Source organism: Helianthus annuus, chromosome 11 (assembly GCF_002127325.2).
Source record: "Helianthus annuus cultivar XRQ/B chromosome 11, HanXRQr2.0-SUNRISE, whole genome shotgun sequence".
Lineage (NCBI taxonomy): Eukaryota > Viridiplantae > Streptophyta > Magnoliopsida > Asterales > Asteraceae > Helianthus > Helianthus annuus.
The window spans coordinates 36,355,403-36,363,135 of NC_035443.2; positions in this window are offsets into that span (position 1 = coordinate 36,355,403).

Below are 7,733 nucleotides of genomic sequence, written 5' to 3' on the forward strand. Positions count from 1 at the left end.
TTTCAGTTTAGGCTCGGTTTGGAACCGAAAGTCGCAAAGTTTGACTATTGCTTTGACTATCAGTTCTGACCCGTTCAAGCCAAGTTTAGGATTGCTTTAGAGTTTCTTTTGGACCTAATTGCATGTTAGTATTACTCTCTGAGATTATACAACTTGGTTCATTAGATATCCTATTCACATGCATGTTTCCGTTAATCGCTTATATGTTGACCATTATGCCCAATTGACCTTAAAATGTGATTTTTGAAAATGTAAAAGGGGAGACACCTTAGCTACTGATTTATAAACTTGCACCTAAAATTTGAAATCAGTTTGAGGTGTAGATTAAGAGTTATGCTCATTAGCGTAAATTAAAGCTTCTTTAGTAATTAAATGGCGTAAATTACATATAGCCTCTCTAAACCCGAATTTTTACACAAAACCATATACCCACTGTTATGAAATAATATTTTGGAATTTTGGAGATTTTTATTTATTTTTAGGCTGAGCATAACTTAGTGTTCTAAGCTTAATTCGGTTTATGCCGGTTTTGCCCTTTTGGGCTATAAAATGAATTTTATAAATCCTTTTGACCCCAAACCTTTTTCTACTGATTTGTTATGTTAAATAAATTATTTTGAGCCTGCTGGAATATTAAAAATATCAGCTTTTTACAGAAAACCCGGAAATGGCTCCAAATCGCCTTTTTAAGCGTTTTTAGCACATAAGTATGCACTAGAACCTTGTTAAGCATATGGGGTTAAAACCTACTGATGTACTCAGTAAGATTTTTATATTTTAACAGTAGGCTAATGTTTTAAACTCAAAATATCAGTTTTGACCCTTTAAGCATATGTGAAATTACCAAAATGCCCCTACGGAGCATAGTATGGTTATAAGTTATAAATTTCACATATATTTGATACCCTACTTTTATGACTTAGTAAATAAGCATATTTAATAATTTAATCAGACCTGTAACTCAGGTTATTACTTAAAACTCTTTTACACCTTATAAAATGACCAAAATGCCCTTATGAGGCATAGTTTTGGTTTAAAACAATTTGGAGCATAATGGAAGGTATCATTCTGACATCACAACATATTTTATGCATATTAACTCAGAAACATGTATATGACTCTTATGGTTACCCGTTACGCACTATACGCGTTCGGATCGGCTTATGTGACTAATTTGCCCATTTTAGCCGAAACGGGTCAAACCGTATCATTTCGGTCTCAAGATCCAGAATGTGATTAAGTTACCCATATTAAACAAGTATGCAAGCTTATTGGGACAAAACCACATTCTAAAACGGTCTTCGCCTTATCGTGCGTTTAAAACCGTAATCTTTATATAAAACTAACCGGTCAAAGCTTAAGACCCGTTAGGATTCTAATAGGTTGTTAAAACCTTAATTTCCAGATCTAGGAGCCCAGTAAAAGCTACGTGCACTAGCTGTATTGATTTATACTTTGCTCAGGTAAATACGTTTAACTTATTTTCCCTATACGGGCTTGGGGTACGGTATATAAAATACCGCTTGGTCGGAGAATTGACCTTAACCGGTCGGTGGTTAAGTGTTGTCAAACTAACCCATTTAAAAATGTTGTTTTGTTTGTTTAACGCCTTTGGGGGTTTAATGACCATGTCCCGGATATCCTTGGCATCATTCAAAGAATGGCCACGACCTTCGCACACGGGTGTAGGCGTACACCCGTAGTGCATTTCAATAAAGTATAATCGTCGGTCGAGAGAAGTCTCGCGGTGGAATTATATTAAGTGGTGTGTCTATTAATCTTTAACCCAGTACGACCCGGGCAACTGAACGCATAACAGACATGTAATTCTTTTACAAGATTATTAAGCAAATAATTATCCCAAGCTATAAAAAGTTTTGTGCCACGGGCATTTAAATCAATTTTTAAACATTTTCAAAATGAGTCAGTTTAATTGTATTTACCAGTGTAAACTGACGTATTTTTCCAAAAAGGCTAAGTGCAGGTACTACGCGTAATAGGCTGGCCACTCCTTAGCATCCATAGAAGTCTCGCAAGCTTAGGATACATGAAGTCTGTTGAAATAAAGTTTCCTATTTGTTTGAATCCGCCTGTGGATCTATTTCGACTATTTTGTGATACTTGGATATTACAATAATATTAAGTTGAAATAAATCTTTCTTTTGCTTCCGCTGTGCATTTATATATTGTATGTTTGACTATGACGATATCAACTACGTCACGGAACCCCCACCGGGCCCACCAGTGACACGTGGAAAATAGAGGTGTGACAGAAAGGTTAGCCAAGTTGTATGTAGACGAAGTAGTATCTCTACATGGAGTGCCACTCTCCATTGTATCAGATAGAGATAATCGTTTCACTTCCCATTTCTGGACTAGTTTCCAGGAAGCAATGGGAACCCGACTAAAATTAAGTACGACATATCATCCACAAACCGACGGATAAAGTGAGAGGATGATACAAACTTTGGAAGACATGCTCCGGGCATGTGTGATAGATTTCGGTGGGAATTGGGATAATCACCTACCTTTAATTGAATTCTCCTATAACAATAGTTATCATTCAAGCATCGAAGCTGCCCCATTCGAAGCACTGTATGGACGAAAATGCAGAACTCCAGTTTGCTGGGCAGAAATAGGAGAAAGTCAATTATCAGGTCCTGAAATCGTGCAAGAGACCACCGATAAAATCACTCAGATCAAGGAAAGGCTGAAGACTGCTCGAGACCGCCAAAAGAGCTATGCCAACAATCGACGTAAGCCACTAGAATTTCGAGTCGGAGATAGAGTACTCTTAAAAGTTTCTCCTTGGAAAGGAGTAGTACGGTTCGGTAAGAAAGGAAAGCTGAGTCCAAGGTACGTAGGACCATTTCCCATGATCCAACGAATAGGACCAGTTGCTTATCGTTTACAACTACCAGAAGAGTTAGCAGGGATACATGATGTATTTCATGTATCCAACCTCAAGAAATGTTTATCAGACGAATCATTGGTAGTACCTCTTCAAGATATAGAGGTAAATGAAAAGCTAAAATTCATGGAGAAACCACTACAGATAGAAGACCGAAAGATCAAATTTCTCAAGCACAAACGACTCGTGCTAGTCAAAGTCAAGTGGGATTCGAAAAGAGGATCCGAATACACCTGGGAACTGGAATCGGAAATGAAACGAAAGTATCCTCACTTATTCCAGTAAATCTCGAGGACGAGATTTTAAATAAGGTGGGGAGGATGTAAGGACCTTCAAAAATGTCCCTAAACAAATCATAAATGAAAACCCAGACCCCTGAAAACCTAATCCATATCAAAAACCAAGAAATCTATAAAACTGATCTTTAGGCGGGTCGCGTAAAGGTAAGCTTAACCTTACGTGGGCCGCGTCAACTTGAAATTTGACCGGATAAGCATCCGGGACCACGTGTTGACCACCTGGTGACCCTACTCGTGACCCATGAAACCTACACGTAGACTAGGCGGCTACGCGGGCCGCGTAAACCCTTATTAAATTCTTACGCGGGCCGCGTAAGACACAAATTCAGGCTATAAACAGCCTGTGCATGGGGCTTCATTCTATTTTCAAAAACTTTCAACCAAAACGAATTCTCACTGCTAGAAATCATAATTTCAAATAGCGAGGTGCTGCTACAATACCGGGTATTAACTCAATCGCTGCTACGATTCAATGTCCGATCGATTGAAACTATCCGATGAATGTTTAAGTGCTGCTCAAATTAGGGTTTATACTTTGTCATTCGTCGTGAATTCGATGGATGTTTAAGTATTGCACTTTGTCATTTGTCGTGAGGGTTTAATCTCGTGAGTTATCGTAAATGTTGTATTAGTTACTGACCTAGTTCGTGTGCATTGTTATTTAAATTAGGTTAACAGGCTAATCAGTAGGCAAAACTCTGCCTGCATAAATCTGCAAAGTGAGTCATTCTCTTTTTACCAAACTTGCTTTCAAAATCATGTTTGTTTTCAAAGTTATAATTACAGGGATTAAGTCTTTGTAGTCTTCCATTACAGCCGGTATGTGGGGTTTTGTATACATTACTTGATAACCATCACCATTGGACAACGGGTTAGCCAAGGGGTGATATGACCATAGTCACAAACACCATTGGACAACGAGATAGCCAATAGGTGGTCGAGTGACAAATACCGTGGGTAGATGGTTGATATATATATATATATAAACATTGTAATGGCTCTTAATACTGTAAATTATAACAATGCATCGTTTTAGACAAAAAGACTGATTCACTCAGTATTTCCCCGCTGACAAAACCTTTTTCAAACATGTTTTAGGTGATCTGTTGTGATCCAGGAAAAGTGCCGTGAAGCACTACAAGCTTAAGGAAGTGTCTCAATATAAATAAAGAAACATGTTTTGTAAAACAAAGATTTCCCAGTGAAATCACTTTATTGTAAATTACGGGGTTTATCCTGAATTATGAAATAAACTAAACGAGCATTTTAAGTTTTAAAAGATCCTGTTAAAAATCTTCCGCTGTCGCATCAGTTAAATACCACGGGGTTCCTGTCCCGCGGCTCTTGACTGGGTCAAACCAGGGCTAGGGCCGTGACACCTAACATAGTCAATTAAGATAACACCCCTTGAGATAAGTTGTCGTACCATGTTATGTCTACGTCAAATGTGCCTTGATCTACCATTGTACATCGCGCTTTGTGCTCTAACAAGTGCAGATTGATTGTCACAATGTATGTAGATCACCGTCAACGGCTTTGGCCATCTTGGAATATCTTCCACAAATTGGCGTAGCCACTCCGCCTCTTCCCCGTTTTTATCTAAAGCGACGAATTCAGATTCCATCATGGATCTAGCTATAACAGTTTACTTGGAAGACTTCTAAGCTATAGCCGCTCCCGTAAGTGTAAACACATATCCACTTGTCGATCTATGATCTTTTATATCCGATATCTAATTCGCGTCAGTATATCCTTCGATCACTGCTGGATCACGGGTATAATGCAATCCATAGTCTCTTGTGTATCTTATGTATCTAAGCACCCTCGTGATATCTTTCCAATGATCCACGCTCGGATTACTGGTGTATCTACTTAGCCAGCTCACAGCATATGCTAAGTCGGGTCTAGTACATGTCATTAGATACATGAGACTACCAATGATCCTTGAGTACTCTAACTGAGCAACACTCTCGCCTTTATTCTTCCTTAGGTGTTGGGTATTATCAATTGGAGTTCGAGCTATACTCGTATTGTCCGAATTGAATTTCCCAAGGATCTTGTCCACGTAGTGAGATTGACTTAACACAAGACCATTTTGGGTTCTAGTGATTTTTACTCCAAGAATCACATCCGCAAGACCCATGTCTTTCATGTCAAACCTCGCTTTCAACATGTCTTTTGTTGAGTTGATCATGTTATCATCACTCCCAATGATAAGCATATCGTCTACATAAAGACATAAAATTACATAATCCTTAGGTGTGTCTTTAAAATAAACACACTTGTCGTACTCATTTATTTTGAAACCATTATCAATCATGACATGATCAAACTTTTGGTGCCATTGTTTTGGAGCTTGCTTCAAGCCATACAAGGACTTCACCAATTTACATACTTTACCCTCGTTTCCTGGGCGGAAAAACCCACAAGTTGTTAATGTAAATTTCTTCTTCTAAATCGCCATTTAGAAATGCAGTCTTTACATCCAATTGGTGAACTTCCAAATTTCTTAGAGCCGCAATTGCAAGAACCAATCGTATAGAGGTTATTCGCGTCACAGGCGAGTAAGTATCAAAGTAGTCTAGACCTTCCTTTTGTCTAAATACTTTGATTACTAACCTTGCCTTGCATTTATCAATACTTCCGTCGGCTTTCATCTTCCTTTTGAATATCCAACGATATCCAAGTGGTTTACAGCCAGGTGAAAGATCTACTAACTCCCAAGTATGATTTTGCAATATAGAATCAATTTCATTCTTAATTGCTTCTTTCCATTGAGGTCCTTCTGCGGAGGTAACCGCCTTGCGGTAGGTATTGGGCTTACCCTCGACCATATAGCTCATGAAGTCTGGACCAAAGAATTTTTCAACCCTTTGTCGTTTGCTTCGTCTAAGCTCACCCTCCTCGACCTCAGGTCGTTCATGATTTTCATCTAACCTCGTAGACGAACTCGGACCTGCTTCATCTAACCATGTAGATGAACTTGGACCTGCTTCATCAGCGGCTGTTGATGAAGTCGCATGTGTTTGTCCTAACATAGGAAACACATTTTCAAAATATGAGACAATGTTAGGATTTGCCTCCATGATAGTGTGTTTGTGTACATCAGGATTCTTGGACTCATGTACAAGAAAATGATGTGCACTACTTTGATGTGCATATCCAATGAAAATGCAATCAATAGTTTTGGGTCCTATCCTAAGAGCCTTAGGAGGTGGTACAATCACCTTTGCTAGGCACCCCCACACTTTCAAGTATTTGTACGAAGGCTTCCTTTTTCTCCATAACTCATATGGAGTTTCGTCCCTATTTTTCAAAGGTATCTTGTTCAAAATATAGTTTGCTGAGAGAATGGCGTCTCCCCACATTTCTCGGTTCACTCCCGAGCTTATCAACATGGCGTTCATCATCTCTTTCAATACGCGGTTCTTTCGTTCTGCCACGCCATTTGATTGTGCAGAATAAGGAGGTGTACACTCATGTATAATGCCACTTTTTGTGCATAAATCCGTAAAAGGTGCAACATATTCACCTCCTCGATCGCTTCTCACAGCCTTTATCTTCTTTTTAAGTTGATTCTCAACTTCATTTTTGTACAAGATAAACTTCTCTATTGCTTCGCCTTTACTTTTAAGTAAATACACATAGCAATATTTAGTACAATCATCAATAAACGTGATGAAGTACTTATTTCCTCCATGTGAGGGAACCGCTTTTAAATCACACACATCGGTATGAATTAAATCAAGGGGTTCGGTTATTCGTTCAACCGATTTAAACGATGATCTCGTAAGTTTAGATTCGACACATGTCTCGCATTTTTTATCGGACTCGATATGGAGTGTTGGTATCAAATTTAATTTAACTAAACGTCGTAATGAATTAAAATTTACATGTCCTAGTCTACCATGCCAAACATTTGAAGACTCAATCATGTAAGTAGAAGAAGCATTTTCATTCATATTTTTGTTGTTTTTCACAACCATTACAGACATTTTAAACATTCCATTAAGGGCATAGCCCTGTCCAACAAACATTCCACGTCTAGAAAGAACAAAGTTGTCCGATTCAAACACTAGACGAAATCGAAACTTGTTGAGCATCCATCCCGACACGAGATTCTTCCGTATCTCTGGAACATAAATCACATTTGTCAAGGTAAGCTCCTTGCCAGAGGTCATCTTCAAGATGACAGTGCCTTCCTCCTTGATGCTCGCGGTAGCCTTATTTCCCATATAAAGTTTTTATTCACCCGTTGCTTCCTTGAATGTAGAGAAAAGAGCCTTGTCTCCACAAACATGGCGGGTTGCACCCGTGTCAACGAACCATCCTTTTGGGTTTTCACCCATAGCGTTGACTTCTTCAATCATAGTCGCTTCCTCGGTTATCATTGCAATCAGAGGCATACCATCCTCATCAACCATGTGCGCACGCTCACGCTTAGGTTTCTTACATTGGCTAGCACTGTGCCCCATCTCGTTACAGTTGTAACAAATACCTTGGAAAGGCGCAAGCTTTTTTTT